Genomic DNA, 17953 nt, shown 5'->3' on the forward strand with positions numbered 1-17953 from the left:
TTATCATGCACACCACTGACTGTAATCGGTTTATACGCGGCGCCGTACCGGAACGCTGAATCACTTCGTTTACGTCCTTGTTGGTAGAATGGCCGGAGTTTGAACCAGATACGTCCACTTAAAAGACGCTGGCCATTGCGCCAGGAAGATCGTCAGGTTATACGTAAGAAACAGTTTTACATGCACAGGTAAATTGCGTTAGCACATATTTTTGTACCGTGTCTTTAATTAACAAATATTCCGTCTCTAATCTGTGTTACATGTAAACGTTTGCGTAAACGTCAACGAAGGCGACCATAATGACTCAATATAATAGCGTTTAGAACGCAACTCTAATATCACGTTGCTTTACAAAACTTCATTACACGTAATTCTATTTATCCCACGTCTGGACTTAGGCCGATTTATAGGAAAGAGGGTTGAAAACTAATGTCCGTATTTACTAAACCCTTGGCATTGCGTAAATCGAATGCCTAATAGAATGCCTAATAGAAAAAAAAGTTTCACACTTATATACAAAACATTTTCGATGCCTCACATCGGCCAGGCGACATCGACCGCGACGGTTCACACATTTTTTAAATATTATTAGTATTTTTCTTGTCAAACAAATTAACTAAATAGAAGTTTATTGATCAGTATAATGGGAGCATCAATTTGAATTTCTTGACAATAAGTTTTCGTACTTTGTGTTTCGGAAATACTAACTGGAAAAGAAAAAAAGTTGAGAGTCTAATATATATATTTTCCGAAATAATTTCAAGTTTTATCCACGAAAAAGGATATATTATTCCTTTTATTGGCACAATCCAGCTTACTTTCGGGATACGGGACCGCGTTATAGTTTCTAAATCTCACGGGATATCAGAAATTATACGCAGACGTTGCTCCGCTAATATGTCAATAATTAACAAATATTTCGCCTCTAATCTGTGTTTAATGTACCGTTTGCGTAAACGTAAACGAAGTTCATAATTTCTTAATATGATACTGAGCTGTGCGTGGGTTTCTGTAAGTACGCGCACGCACAATCTGCGAAATGTATATAATCATTCTTATGCTGCATACAGACTTGGGGAATGTAACATGCTATTTTAGAATTTGCCCTACACATCGTAAAGTTGATGTTAATGAATGAGGAAAAAATGGTTCTTTTTCGGAAGACGCGCGGAATAAGCATTGACATCACAGTTTTCATTTCGCGTTAAGATCCAATATAATTGTCCTTAAGAAATAGTGTAACATAAACAGAATCTTTCGTTACATGTTACATTGCACGAGTCTGAACAGCGCATTATACACAATCCAATACCGGGTAATGATTACATTTATTTTGTTCTATTATACGTGACTTCTGTCGCATACTATTAAATGATAAGTACAATAAACTATTATTACATTAACTTTCTATTGAAAGTAACATAAAAGTAAGGAAATTAGGTTTATGTTGCGGTAATGACTTAGTAGTCTTTGACCTTGCCCTTGATAAACTACTTCTCTTTCACTACTCTTGTTTCAGAAAGTTTAAAGAGTGTCGAACTTTTTATGAAAAATTGAACCATTATTATCTCAGATTAAATGGATGGATGAAATTTAAATATGTCATAATGTCCTAATCGAGTCGGGTATTGGATATTTTTACGCAAATTAGCTTCGCCCGTGAAACGTGATTCTCGCTATATATTCCTCTACAATGTATATGTATGTATAAACGCTCAACGTATATAATTATAGCTTACAAGCAAAATATACTTAATACGTTATTTTATGTGTATTTTAACATTTTTAAGTACTCAAATTGTATATTATTTTATTTATTAATTTATAAAAAAAAGCGTAGCTTGTGTTATGGGTACTAGGATGACTGGTGAATATTTTTATGAATAATATACATAAATACTTAGAATATACATATAAACACCCAGACACTGAAAAACATTCATGCTCATCACACAAAAATTTTCCTGTTGTGGGAATCGAACCCACGACCTTGGACTCGGAAAGCAGGGTCGCTGCGAACTGCGCCAATCGGCGTCAACACTGTGACACTGTGTTTATTATTAAACTCTTTATTAGTATACCACAACATTGACAATGTGTGTGTGTGTTTATTGGATATTAAGACTGAATTCCACTGAGAGTAGGTAAATACCTAAAGTATCATCGTCACGGCCTGGTAGTAAAGCCTTTAAGTCTAGATGAGCCTCGTTTACTTTTTACTTTTACTGTTGTCAAGCGCAATGTAAACATTAACGATAGTGACCCACTCTATTTCCTCAACTACTTACATCTCTATTGTTAACTGAGAGCGCGTTTACATGTTGTCGCATCGACTCAGATGTCAGTCCCCCTTGTTTAGTCTTTAGGTAATGTAGGAACGATTTCTCTACGGTCAAATAATTTATAGTAGAAGGGGCAGTAAGACGTTTTCGAAGTTTACGTATCTATTAAGTTAAGAATCTCTTAAAATATACACTACAACAGAACTGATGATGAAAAATATAAACGAGGAAAATATTTAATTGACATATTAATTCATGTATCCAACCAATAATGTGTTATGGACGATAGTTCGTGGAGATATTTTGGATATGTGGATGTTTGTAATTTTATCACACACAAACTAGTAAAACTATTGAAATAAATTATAGATTTTAAATCAGGCCGGGATTGCCGGACATTCGCTGGTTTAAATCCTGAAGGTTCCGAAAATTTTTATATGCATTTTGAATTTATGAAATTGGTAATCCTTCAAGTGTTGATAAAAACACTAATAAAAATAGTAAAACGGTATTTCAATAAAATTAGCGCACACGCCATTTTCTGGATTACAAATTCAAATTCAAATTCAAAATTCATTTATTTCAAGTAGGCCTAATATAAGCACTTTTGAAACGTCAAGTCTGCCTGTTTGTAGTGATTCTACCACCGTTACACAATTACACATACGATACCTATTTTATAGCCCGCAAACATATTTTAATCGTGAGGGGAATCAAAATTTCCACATGCACAATAGCGAGCGATATTTGTGTTATTTAAACTAAAGTACACTGTTTAGATTTTTCCGATTGCATATCAAGTTTTAATGTTCTTTTTTATTATTCAGAAGTCAATAAATGAATAGCTATAGTGACACGTTTTGCTATCGTGAGTGTGTTGTGAGGTTTAATCGAATCGATCGTATGTGAACAGTCTCTCAATACATAGTTGGCCTAGTTTTCCTACTAGGTTCCTCTATGAGCATAATAGCACCTGACGGGCAAACCGACACCAAGATGATTGTTTATTATTCCTATTAGACCAGCTGTATTGTGACTCTAATAGAACTCATCTGGGACTTCTTGACATTACGGTGTCTCTTTATATTAAAGTTTGCTTATAAAATAAACGTTTGCGTGTATATGTTTTATTAACGTAATATTGACTAAGTAACTGTAAAATATAAATATACAAAATAAATATAAAGGATGAAAAAATAAACGCTTTCAAGTGTTAATTATTATGTCTTAATCAAATATGTCAAATCAAATTTTTTATTTCAAAGTAGGTAACCTAACGGTACACTTTCTGAATGTCATACAAAACTGTCATTATTTCAATAATAATTTTGATTGTAATAATCAATTGTACTGTACTCCAACATGATGATCTGAGAACGTTTTAGCTAACATGGCATCTTTCTTTGTCTCAGTGCAAATTGGAGTAGTTACCTATATCTTCCTACATTAAAAACTTTTGACGCATTAGGGAAAAAAGGGGATACCACCATACGGGTCGCGGTTAAAGATAATGAAATTTCTAGATGTAGATCAACCGTTATGTAAAGTAGATGGAAAATAATAAGAAACTGATAAGTTTCTCAGCTAAGCGTGTTCGCTCGTGCGCAAAAAGCTTATATTAAATTGACGACTTCCGACGCAGCGCTGTGCGTTAAAACCTCACGAGTCAAGTAGCCCACACTGCTTAAAATGTTCGCGCGATAATATAATAAATAAATAAATATACTACGACAATACACACATCGCCATCTAGCCCCAAAGTAAGCGTAGCTTGTGTTATGGGTACTAAGATAGCTGATGAATATTTTTATGAATGTAATACACATAAATACTTATAATACACAGAAAAAAACCCGGACACTGAAAAACATTCGTGGTTAATAATAAAATATTTGTTTAATTCAGGTAACCATCTCAATACACACGTTAAAAAAGTAGTTAAGTACTAAGAAGTAGTATTAACTTGGATAATTAGTTAAAGAGTAAATCGTTACTTCGCACACGTGATGTGGGTTCACATTTGTTACAGTAAATTTATAAAGTGGGTAAATAAATAAACTTTAGATAACTATAAATTCATAATTGCCAGATATTTTAATAAATTGATTAGGATTTTTACAAATTTGATTAAAAACCAATGTTCAAATTGACATTGAGTTGTTGGGTACTTTGATATAAATACGACTGCTTTTTCGATACACTTCAGTCATACATGGACTCGAACGATGCAAATATACCTCCTACAGTATAAACAGTTGCGCAAGCTTCCAAATGTTTATTGATATCAACAAAAACAAACAAACTGCTACTAAATATAAACATGGACTATAAATTATAAACCTAGCGCCACTTAATATTATTCATTGTAAATATTATGATAATTTGTATACAATTATCGTATCAATATTAATAATAAATGCAATTTCTATGCGTAAACAGACGCAAAGTTTAGATAAGAACGAGACATAATAACGTAATTATTAAGTCGATTCCTTTGAATTGTTCACAATCGAGTTACTTGCTCGCTAATAAAAACTAAGTTATTTAGCGGGCGATATAAACAGCTATATTCGGATATGTACGTGTTCAGATGAGTACCTACGTCAGAAATAAGAAGAACCATAGCAGAAATAAAGTTACCATAGAAGAAAGAGAGTTTGGAGCATCGGCGCAAGATCGCCTGCCTTTCAGTTCTCTATAAGATATATTTCGGAGAGTTTGCTCAAGAACAGTTCTATCTAGTTCCCCCCTCAGCTTTTTACCATGAGGCAACGTAAGGATCTGCATACCTACGTGGTTTATATACCGCGGACGCGTACTAAGCGCTTTGCATCTTCGTTTCTGATTCGCACAGCAAGGATCTGGAATGCCCTTCCAGCTTCCATTTTCCCCAGTACCTAAAATATGAGTACCTTCAAATCAAGAGTGAATACGCATCTTCTAGGCAAGCGCGCTCCACCTTAGGCTGCATCATCACTTACCATGCATTGCATTGCAGTCAAGCGCTCGTCTATAAAAATATAAAGAAAAAGAAGAAACGTAGAATAAGGCGAAAGATAAAAAATTTTAAAATATTTTATTCTTGTTACGCCAAAGAAGTATAGGTACTAACGCGTGTTCACAAGTACACACACGTTTTTTGAAGAGAAAATTCTTTAGAATCGTTGTGATTTCCAACTCGATGAAATGAAAAAATAATTCCATAGAGGCACAAACACATAAATGTACAGGACAGAGTAAGATTTTAAACATTATACTTTTTTCTACCTATTCTAGTTACCATGGAAACTAAATAATAAATCTTACATTTATCCTAATAGTTTTGATACTCTACATCCACCTCAATCTCTCGTAGGCTACTTTTCAGAAGTTACACATCGGCCGTGTGTGAATAAATTGCACAGGATTTTTTTTTATTATTTAAAACCGATAAGATAAATGTTCACGTATCTAACTTCAAAAATATGAACTTTTATACAAACTTCCATTTCTTATTTCACCTCCTTAGAGGGGTAATTTCTTAAAACTCAAATGTTTAGCTTTGCCGACATTTACATCCTAGAAGGAATCTACCTTGAAAATTTAAAGTTTGTAGGCTTTAGGAGTTGCTGAAATTTCGTGATTAGTCAGTCAGTGGGTTTCTCTTTTATATATATATATATATATAGATTTCCTTAAAAAAAGTAGGCAACCCTAATCACTCATATATACATATGTATTTGGCCGCCAATAGCTCTATTAATGGCCTATCATACATAAGCTATGTTTTAATTCTGTATCTATTGAAAGCGTCTAAGTAGCAGGTAGGTATAACGGCAATAGGTCGGATGGAGAACAATCGTGTAGCAACGCGCTCCAGTTCCTCCTAATAGGAAGCAATAACCGCACGGTGGCTGCGGTCTTATTGCACTCATTGCTTCTTAAGCTTTTTGTGCTTGAGCTATTCCACTTTCCTCTACTGCCTAATGTAGATATATTATAGCCCTATCAAAGCATATCGACTCTTTTTCACGCAACCATTTGTATTCACGCTAGAGTTAGGTGAACTTCATCATCATCATATCAGCCCATAACCGGCCCAATACCGGCCCAATACCGGCCCAATACCGGCCCAATACAGGGCACGCGTCTCCTTCGACAATGGAGGCTGATAAAGGGTTAAGGGGGAAGGTAAATGTTTCCGATTCATAAACGTTCTCATATTGGATAGAAGCAGACGTTGCTTTGCGGAATGCCATGATATATTATAAAAACTAAGTTTAATTTGAGACTTAACAAATGAAAAAAGCCTACCTGCTAGAAATCGAACCTGGGATTTTCCAAGGCGCAGAAAAGTTTTGACAGTCTGATGGTTGTTCATTTATATACTCGTATAAGTAAGATTGTAAGTTGTATTATAAGCATAGTCGTGCCTTGTGATGGCAGATCTGAATAAAGATGTCGCCACCGAGGGGTGGCGCTTGACGCTAATGTCGTACGAGGCGACTAAGGGATTATAAAGGAGAACGGGCAGAAGCGCTCTTCGTGCTACTACTACTACCATCTACTGAGATCGCCAACCCGTCTGCTCAGCGTGGTTACAAACCTTTCCAATTTAAGAGGCCTTTAGTCCAACAGTGTATGCTAAGCTTGTATAAGCTATTAATGACTGTAAATTTTCCCTATTCAGAAAATGATAATAAAATAAATGCATTAATTATTCTTAAAATGTTCAATAATATTAGTATTCTCTTATGATCCCCTACTGGGTGATTGCGGGAACAAAAAAGTTCATCAAAGACCATTATTAAAAGTGAGATTGTAATGAATTTCTGGAAAGATTACAGCTCAATGTCCGCTATTAAGACAAGTCGAAACATCCGGTATGTAATATATCATTATGTCAACAATCAACAGCTACTTTGCTGGCGTGAGACAATGGCGGATTAAAACACAACCCAACCTCTGATATTTGAGATTTTTTCAAGCGTCATTAAAGCAAAGAAGCCGTGTATATTGAAAACAAAGGTTGGAATCCTCTTATTGTAAAGTTGGAAGCCTTTACTTTAATTGATTATAGTATAAGGTTTAAAAATAACAATATTGACATATGACGAATCTTGTTTTAACTAGGCATGCTCAAAATGGACATAGCTATTTTTTTTATCCCGATAAAACTAAACCTCTTAACATTTTTTTTTGTTTTTGCAGTTTTTTTCATTCTGTCAACAGCTAGTAAATAAATATATTTATTAGCTGATATTATAATTTATCAATTCAAGATTTTAAATTTATCTAAAATAAAATGAAGCAATTGAAATAAATAAATTAAGTTTAAAGAAAAATCACGGTTTTTTTTAATACACAAAAAAGATCAATGAGTATTATTGTTTTTAAAATTATTATAAAACTAAATGATATAACCTACAATTTTTACAATTTAACGGCTGGGATTTGAACTCGGCCCTTCGAATGTTAGATCGAAGTTCTACCCATTAGGCTATCACCAATTCGCCTTATTTGTCGGGATTATTGTTATGGTTGTCAAATTTTATCCAAGTAACTCTAAATTGCTAACCAAGTTCACGAAGAAGCAACGTATCAATTTAGATCCGATTTAAGTTGCCATCTTTCTATAGAATCTATAGAATCCGGGTTTTACGTCTTTACAAAAAGTAAACTTGGGCGATAAGAGGATAGATATAATAAGAAGTGTATCTAATGTTTGGCTTAGTATTTACAATAATTATGTTACACGCAACGCATTGACCGCTTGTTTCCCGAAAGCAACTGTTACTTCCCATTAGCCATTATTATACGCCATTGTAGAATAACTAACATAATAGATGTTAGTTATTCTACAATGGCGTCAAAGAGGAATGCGCAATGTACGGTTACATAGAATACTCCCTTTACCATATCATTCTAAGCCAGTATTAGCAAATGCGTTTAGCAAATCCGCACGTACATATTCGTATATACTGACATGAAACTCATGGTCTTGGTTATCAAGCGTAAAATTTGTCTAAGAGTCGGTCAACGGTTTCTTAATGGCAAAGAGGACATAAAATATACATTCGTCCTATGTATTTTCTTAATATAAACATTTTTAAGGTTTATTGCTTGTTTGCAGTAGGTACCAGATTTCACGTAAAAACCTGTGCGGTTTTATATAGCTTATAGTTTTATACAGCTAGGAAAAACAACAAGTAAAATAGCAACATTTTTTCTAGAAAAACGGAGAAACTTAAACATTCATTTAATAATTTTAAAACTTGTAAAGTGTCAAGCGTTGTATTAATAAAACCAAGTAGATGTTGTTTTTTATTTACCCCCGTATAACGGAAAGTTGAAACATGACAAAGTTCTTTTTTTATTTGTAATAGGTTTATAGAAATGGAAAACCCCTTGCAACTGCTTCTGCCGACGCCAAAAAATACTCGGGAGTACGAGTATCTATTATATTTAAAATGGCTGCGTTTTTGTTTTGATAATCTTAATTTTAAGGTACGTTTATTTTATGTCATATAAAACTGTCATTTTAAAAAATTCAAAGCTTAAGCGCTCTAAATCTAAAAGCTTACTTACTCAGGGACGAGAAAGTTTAAAAATTTCGAGACATTGTTAATGATTAGAAGTGTCGTTTTAAGTTAGGGAAACCAATATGAAGAACTTGTCAGTTCTCAATCTAAAATTATTTGAATAAAGTTTATATTTGTGTCGCCAATACACTTTAAACAATTAACTCACAAGCTCTTCGTCTATATAAGGTGTAACGCCTGTAATCGCAGCGTCATATTTAAATATGGAAATTTCATTGTTTCTAATACCATGTGAAAAATAAACCTGTTTAGTTTTTTTAGTTTCCTTTGTTTAGTTTTGTTATTTATTTTCTAAATATTAGTCAGTGGCTTCCGTGGTACCGACCCAAAGTAAGGGAATACTTGTTAAACAATACCCCATTATCTTATCCTCTCCATTTCTTAAATCTAATAATCAAGTGCGTCAAGGTGACAAATTTTGATCAAAAGATTTTGTTTGGAGATTATATTGTTTGAATTGTAAATCAGCGTTATTTCAATTTAAAATCAAATTAATTTATTTAAAATGGACCTAATATGAGCACTTTTGAAACTGAGTAGTATTTTAGTCTAGTGTATCACGAACTAAATATTCTTGGCTACTTTGGTCACATTGCTCGACGCCTGCCCAGTGATATGGATAAGTTAATAGTTGCAGGTAAGGTGGAGGGTAAAAGACCACGTGGCCGATCACCTCGTCGCTGATCTGACAGGGTAAAGTCGCTTACAGGCGTCCCTATCACAGAAGCTACAAAATATTCTTGGCTACTTTGGTCACATTGCTCGACGCCTGCCCAGTGATATGGATAAGTTATTACTTGCAGGTAAGGTAAGAACAGGATGGAAGGATAGTAGTAAAAATCGCTACAAAGGAACTTGAATCCGGACACGACCTTCAGTGAATAAAACGTTTTTGAATTTGAATTTAGATTTCCATAGCGAAATATTTTTCCAGTAGGTTAGTATTAGCTACGAACTTTAAAAATCTTGAATTTTATCTCTAGACAGTGTAAGTAACTATCTTCCGAATTGGACTGCACCATAACTTTCCATGTGGCGTGTATATAACGTCAAGCGCGAATCCGTTACATAATGTAATAGAATATACCCATAGGGCAAATAAAACAAGTCAATCATCGTTACGACGGGGCATTGTATCAATACTTTCACCCCATAGACGTGCGGACAATACGACAAAATATATGGCGGCGGTAGTAACTCGACAGATTAATTACAGGTAGGTAGATCAAACAGAACTACAAAAAAACAGCACGCCATAAAAGCCTTTACACTTCTACCGTTAAGGAACAAAATATCATGAGGTTTCATGCCTATAGAGTTAATAGAGGCGGTACGTATACACTATTTTGCGGACGTATCGACGCGTACAGAATATAGTGACGTGTTTTTTTTTTTTTTTTAATAATTACTATGGAAAAGTGAAACTGCGTGAATTACAAAAGCCCGTATAAAGAGTTATTGCGAGTTGAAAGCGGTGCAGAATGTAATGTGAAAAATTTATGCGACGTTCATAATTATTGTTTCGTAATTGGCGAACCTGTACCGGATAAGTTTTATATTTTATTCTATGAATCTGTTGCTCTGTGAAAAAAAAATGGTAGCCTATGTGCTATTTCCTAAATTCCATCCATGACGCTCTTCTTTCAGAATTACAATTTTGATTATAAGTTCGTCAAGGTAGGTCTCATAAAACCCTAATTTTTAAGCGATCATAGTAGATAAGCCTAAAGGCGCGATAAAAGTTTATATTGCTCAACTCAGTTATTTCACCGCTGCACTGGGTAAGACAGTTCGTCAAAAAGGACAATAGTTGCGTGCGCGACGAAAGTTGTACGTGATTGGCATACGCCAGTATAAATTACAATGTCCGAAGCAATCCTATACGAAATAGTATACGTGACTGTGGAAATTGTGAGAGCAGATGATCTAAAGGGAATTTCAACGATCTATCAATTTTCACCGTTACAATTATGGTTAAGTAGGAAGCTAAAGGAGCATTGGGCGGAGCACATAGCTCGGAGAACTGATGGACGTTGGCGTATTGAGGCGCCACTGGAAAGCGTAGTATTTTATCTCCCACGAGTTGAAAAATTGATTAAGAAGAATATACAGTAGCGCGATTTTCCAACACGTCCCTACATCGCACTTTAGGACGCGCTATTCAGTAGCGATACATAAGCTATACCCCATAGCGAGCATTTAACTCGACCTCCCTCAGAGTTACTTTACATAATGATTTGTGTCAATTAAGTTTTCATTCGACATCATAATGTTACCAACTTGCAACTTCATATTCGGTCCAGCAAGGCTATCAAGGCAGGATGCAAAAAATTATCCCCCGATTATATCCACTGAAAAGGGAATTTATTTGCCCACCTGCCAAGTCACAGCTACAAGGAAAATGAAAAGCTCACTTCCAACTATTATAACACCTTTATGATTTAGCCTCGTGCGCCTTTTAAGCTCCGATGGATAAAACTGTCGGAAAAGATTAAGATTTCATCCGCCCATGGCGAAGATGTCTCCTGCTAGACATGCAGCTTTATGTTGGCATAATATTCTTGCATGACACCGAAGTTAATTCGGTACGCCAAATTTCAAATAATCGGAAGTCTACAAGTGCTTGATGGAATACATTAAAAGTGTTGAACCGGAAAGGTGGACACATATCGATATGTGTTGCAATTTCAATAATAGATTTTAAAACAAAATAGCTGAACTTAAAAAAGTATAAGGACATTTATTTTAAGGTTTGGGTGACAAGAAGCGTTATAACGAAAATTTGATAAAAACTTGACGCTTTGGAGCTATCTGTTCTGAGGAAGAGCGGTCTAGTTAAATCGCAGAAGAGAAAATTTATTGATTACTCTAAGATTATATCAATATCATAAAAACGAATCTCATATAGAACCATTTCTAAATACTATTCCTACCGACATCTTCATTTTACATTAATCAAAATTAAGACTCCGACGCTCATATAATTTCCCGAGTAGAAAGTTTCGTATGAATTGTAGCAAACTAATGATTTTTTAGACTTTCACGCTATTTAGAGCTAGTTTTTTAAATCTGATAACCTAACCTCAACTTTCCTAAGTTGAAATAAACCAGCCAGTGTTGTTAGTAAACTGAGTAAAAAGTCTTCAATAGTTTGGAATTCCTAGTATTAACGCCTCCTTGTTTCATGGGTAACACAGAATCAGGACTGTTTTGTATGGGATGAAAAAAAATATACTTAGAATATACAATTTTAACTTGTGAATATTACCGTATCTTTATTATGGGCATCTAAACACCTAAAACCTTTAGTTTTCGACAGGATGCCATAATTATTGGTCGACATCGTTAACCGTGCTCTCTATATGCTTCACTGTACACACACAACTGCATCGAAACTGCGAGGCTAAGCTGAAAACACTGATTGCCAATGTCCGTCATAATTTATGTGGGAACTCCGAAACAGAATTGAAATTACTGATTGCCGATTTCTGTGATATATTGTGAAACGCAAATATACAACATATAACGGAATTACGAAATACTCTTGAAGGGTGCATAAGTATATAACATAAGGAATCACCCTGTAAATATATGAAATCAAAAGAAGCATATTTATTTTTGTATACACATTAATTCAAAATATATAGTGTAAGTGTCTACTTATGACAACCCTATTGAAGATAAAAGAGCGACACATGTATAGTACCTACGCTACGCGCCGTGTACCTAATAAAGTGACCGGAGTCACTTGGTTTTACTTGTGCATGTATCTGATTTATTTCAATTAAAACTATGGCGTTGGTTTACTCAAAAACTAATAGCGTTTCGTTTTCACAGATAAGTTTCACAGACAGTATATAGTATATATTTCTGTCTGGTGGGAGGCTTTGGCCGTGCCGCTAAGCGATTTAGTGTTCCGGTGCGATGTCGCGTCGAAACTGATTAGGGGTATGACTACCATACTCCCTAACAGGTTAGCCCCATACAATCTTAGGTGAGATTGTAGTCAAGGGCAAACTTGTAGTGGAATAAAAAAATATATACCTCTATAGTACATTATTTACTGTCTCTGAAACTTATATGTGCTTCTAAAGTATTATTTCAGTGTTTATTTATGCGTTGTATATCAAAGGCACGATTTCTTATTCTAGTAGGATGTAGTCCCGAAAATCGTGAAACCAAATATTTCTGTTGTGCCGTGAGGTGACGGCAGATATGCATACAGTTGTCACCACCCATCCTCTTACCGTAGGTGTCGTACGAGGAGACAGAACCGGAGAACGGACAGCAGAGTCATCTATACTACAAATACCATCCATATACTGCGATCACCATGCCTTCTGCTTAGCTTGGTGATTATGGGCAAACCCCTGTTTAGGAGAGGCCTTTGGTCCAGCAGTAAACTATAATAGGCATTTGATTGAATATTTCTGAATATATTACTTTAAATTATCCTTAAACCCCCTTAAGTTTACGCTCATGATGTTGCGTAAGGACTTAGCGATGAACATATCAATATTCCGGCAAAGTAAACAACGCGTGTTCAAAGAGGAGAGGTGAAGAGCGTTCAGCGATTTCGATTTAGAGCACGTAGCATTAAAGAAAGTCTTACGAAGAAAGTTAACTCGTTTCGCTTGCAAAAATGTGCTTAGGGGGTTGCTTGGCATTCAAGTGTGACATCGAAATAGAAATTGCCACTTTTACAATTGTGCAACTCTTGGCACCCATAATGTAAATTGTAAATTTTCAGTGGGATTAATAGCACTTATTACAGAGGTGTGTTTAACGCGTTTCACTCGCAAAAATATGCTTGGGGTGTGGCAGCGAAGTGTAACACCATACAAAACGAAAAACAGCAATTTATACAATTGTGTAATACTTACTAACTTAATATTATAAACGCGAAAGTGGGTTTGCATGTTGGATCTTCCTCCACGCAGTAACTGAGAAACCAATTCACATGATTTTTGGCATAGAGTTAGTTGAAAGGACAGACAACAACATAAACTTAGACCACTTTTTATCCCAGAAAACTAACGGCTCCCGCAGGATTCGTAAGAAACTAAAAAACGCGGGCAACAGCTTGTAGATGCGACATTGTGTTTGTTTTGTTTGTCCTACCTTCACGCCTTAACTAAGCAACCGATTAACTTCCGCGCAGAGTTAATTGAAAGGACGGAGAGTAGCTTGGGCTACTTTTTATTTGAGGAAAACGAACGGATTCCTCAGGAAGTGTAAAAACACGTAATAAACGGGGACGAAGAACTCAGGCAATCATTTTTACCAAAATAATATGTTTCAACTTTGGTTCTAAATTGGGTATTTGATGTAAGTCAAAATAAAACGAGTATAGTAATTTTTGTAAATAAGGTACATATATGCAGAAACACAATTATGTATGTTCACTCGGTTCAAATTTATATCACGTCATCTATAAACAATCTTACTGATAGAAGTCATTACTCAACAAAATCTATACTACATACTCAAATAAAAACATGATGTTATATTGTAAGGAAAGTAGAGACCTTTCCATATTCGACTTCAGTTATTCTATTTTAGCTTCAACGCTTACAAGAACGTAAAAATACACCAATATCGAATATGCGTAAACAAAGATTTACGTGCGATTACACTTCATACAGACAAGTGCTTTTAAGTTTACGTCACTGTACGTCAGAGGAGGCAAAATAACAAGTGGTACTACACGAAGTCGCGAATAACAGTTAGTGAAAGTAAGAGCGTAAATAAATCAGTTTCCAGTTGTGACCCCTGCGGTGCACTTGCCAAGAAATATTACTTGTCTGAAAAGCGTGATAATGTCTTACGTGTGTAACGTTGGGAAAGCTAATTTTCATAATTTATTATACATTTATAAACGTTCGCTATGGAATATCTTACTGTAAAGCTATTGAAATTGTTGGAAAAGCCTAGTCCAGACAACGCTCTCACTTGTCGGTGCTGTGTTGTTTTTGTCTGTGCTAGCCGTTAGCACAGAAAAAAACATTATCCCCGATTATATCAACTGACAAGATATAATTTAATTGGTCACCTGTAAGGAAACAGGGAAAAGCAGAAGTTTACCTCCGTTGAAAATTACACGTGTATTTTTACACGTTACACGTGTAGGGCACTCGGTGAGTGGATGAGGAACATTTGATCCGTTTCCCCGTGAGGAAAAATGCCTTCTGCCAATTCTAGTCGTGCTGTTTAGATATCGTTTTGTTCACCGCATGGCACCTTTCATATGTGGATTTGTACCGCATCGATACTATTATTATATAGTCGAAAGTAAATGAAAAAACATGAGGAAGACTTAATGGCGCATACATCAATAATTACTTTCAGCGAAGGTAGATTAGCCTTGGCAAGAGTGATGCTCGCAGTATCTCAACACGACGTAAACAGAAATGAGGAGATCAGTAGAATTACAGTCCCCGACATAGCTCAGCGTTGCGAAGCTTAAGTGGCAAAGGACGGAGTGCATAGCTTATGTACTTGATTCCATGGTGCTGGAATATCAACCTCCCACCTTGTAAACGCAGCGTTGGCACCCCCGCAACGTAGACAGACAACATCAGACGAGTCGAAGGAATGCCGCTGGATACAGGCTACATAATACCGTGGGATTTGGAAATCCCTACAAAAAAACTGTGACTGTGTTTTCCTATACTGTATTACAGTGAGGCGGTGTACGCAGTAAATTTTTTATCATTAAAGAAATGGAGAAGGCACCATTGAGCATTTGCAGTAGGTACTAAAAATGCGTGTGTATGTACGATTACCTTTACACCGTAATATGATATTGGCGTTTTCACTAATGGGTGCGCATAACTATCTCTACATTTTGGTCAAGTGGACAGATCGTATTATGCAAGAGAAATATTACGTGCGACTCTTGGTATAGAAGGAATTCACTAACGCATTTTAGGAGTGTTGTTAAAATTACGTAATATAAAAAGTCCTCAATAAATCAAACTTTTATGCTACAAAGAATTTTAATAGGAAGTTATGTAATATGACATTATGGTATTAGCATTTCTCGGAAACACCAAACGATTAACAACCGGTAATCGGAAGCAAGTTATGGTGATAAAGTATGTCGTAACTAGTAATAGACGTTTGGTAAATAATTGTATATGAGACGAAGATTGAATATAAATAAAGAATTACGTTGATCCTAAATTATACTTTAAAAAAAACACATCCCAGACGCTATATTAAGTGTTGGTGAAATGGATTGTTTGCATTAGTATTTAAACTTTTTGCTGAAAACTACTTGATCCATTCGAATGCAGTTTTTTTGCATTACGTTCGAGTACACGAATAAGGATTGTTCTGTATTATGTGCGTACAGATATTCACTACTGGACAAGTTCATACGAGTAGATATGTTTTTTAAAGTTATAAGCTGTAAGGTTATGAAGCTTAATATATAAATCTTAAATTGTATAAGATGCGTACACTAAAAACGTGTTACGTTTCGAATAAACAACGCACAACTGATTATGTAAAAACCTAATCCAATCTTGTCTAATCACTTGCTAACGATATATGCAAGAGTCAGCATTTACAGTTCGATATGTAATTTAAATGACTGTGTGACGATGATAAGGCAATTTTAGAGCACTGCTAGCAAACGAGGTTTGTAATTTGTTGCTATCAATATGTTAAGTATATAGCTCACCTGCTCTTCCACTTTGGGAGTGCCAGTGCCGATGGCTAGGGTACCGCTATCGACCTCGTTGGCGCGTTCACCGCGCCTGGCCGGCCGCACGGGGCAAACGTTTTTCACATTCTCGGGCACATTCATCCTGAACTGTTTAGGTCCGCTGAATATTTTGCAGTCGATTTCATCCACGCTGCTACGTCCTGGACTGCCCTCGTGAACGCTATCGAAGGCCACATCGTTATCGTTCGATGCATCGTTGGAAACGTGACCGGAATCGTCGCTGCAGTCGGAATGCGTGTCCGAAATCTTCTCCTCCGAAAGCTTATGTTTTTCTATTTGAGAACATGTTTTTATGTCATCTCTCGGCTCGATGCATTTAATTTGACGACCAACGAGTGTGCTCAAGTGGTTGTGGAACGTAGTGTTCGCCACGCATAGCTCTTTGTGTACAGGTGGTATTACTTTGCAATTAATGAAATTAGCAAGATCGGACTTAGATTCCATCGCTGTTTGGAATTCCAATTTTTTCACGATATACTTGACAGGCGATAGTGTGGAATTAATTCCTTGCGGTTCCATTTGTTTTGGTTCCGGTATTTCCGCACCGACGTCTCTTTTGATGTTGATTTTTCTCTGTTGGAGCTTAGCGCGTACAGCGTTTATTTCATCGGAGTAGTCTCTCAGTGATGTTTTTGGAGATAACGATGCTTTTTTATCGACCACATCTTTCTTGGTTTTGTCAAATTGTCGCTTTGTGTCAGACTTTAAATTGAGTTGGGATTTTTGTCTTATTTGTTTCATTTGTTCGAATTTCTCTGTGGTTTTTCGAGAGGCAGTAAGCTTCTTTTTCTGAGCACACTCTCTGGCCTGGTCTACATTATTTAGATCAACCGGAGTGGGCGAAAAAAGTGCTCGTGTACTGCTGAACTTATTTTGTGACATTTGACTCCTGATCACCGGGATCTTACTATGAGATCCCGCGATAGAAGTACTCGACTTTGTTCTTTCCAAGTTGGGTGAAATCATTGCTTCATTCCCCAATTCCCATACACTCTTCGCTTTTTGCATTTGTGATTTAGGAGCATATTCCCTTGAGACATTTGATTTGGATTTTTTAGGGTCACTAACCTTTCGTTCAACTTTTTTAAGTGATAGTTTAGTTTTTGATACAACTGGTACTGGCGTAGACGGTGGATTTGAAAAAGTCTTTTTTAATATTCTTGTTTTCACGTCCAATTTTTTTAAATCCTCAGTTTTGATACTATTTACTCGTGGTGAAGTTTTCGAAGAAATTTTGTAGGTTGCATACTTGTCTGGATTCATTTTTTCGTTAGGTAAACAGGTAAGCGGTTTGAGGGGTCCGTTTAGCTCCTTTTCTTTCATGTCGTCCAGATTCCACAAACTCGTGGTTTTGTCTA

The 17953-nt window shown here is 35.8% G+C and overlaps 1 protein-coding gene across 6 annotated transcripts in view; it reads right to left on the reverse strand.

Moving 5' to 3' along the window:
• The window catches only part of LOC120627972 (unconventional myosin-XVIIIa), a 281655-nt gene that overhangs the window by 58046 nt on the left and 205656 nt on the right, over positions 1-17953 (reverse strand). The gene's annotated exons all lie outside the window — the stretch shown is intronic.

Source organism: Pararge aegeria, chromosome 12, assembly GCF_905163445.1.
Source record: "Pararge aegeria chromosome 12, ilParAegt1.1, whole genome shotgun sequence".
Lineage (NCBI taxonomy): Eukaryota > Metazoa > Arthropoda > Insecta > Lepidoptera > Nymphalidae > Pararge > Pararge aegeria.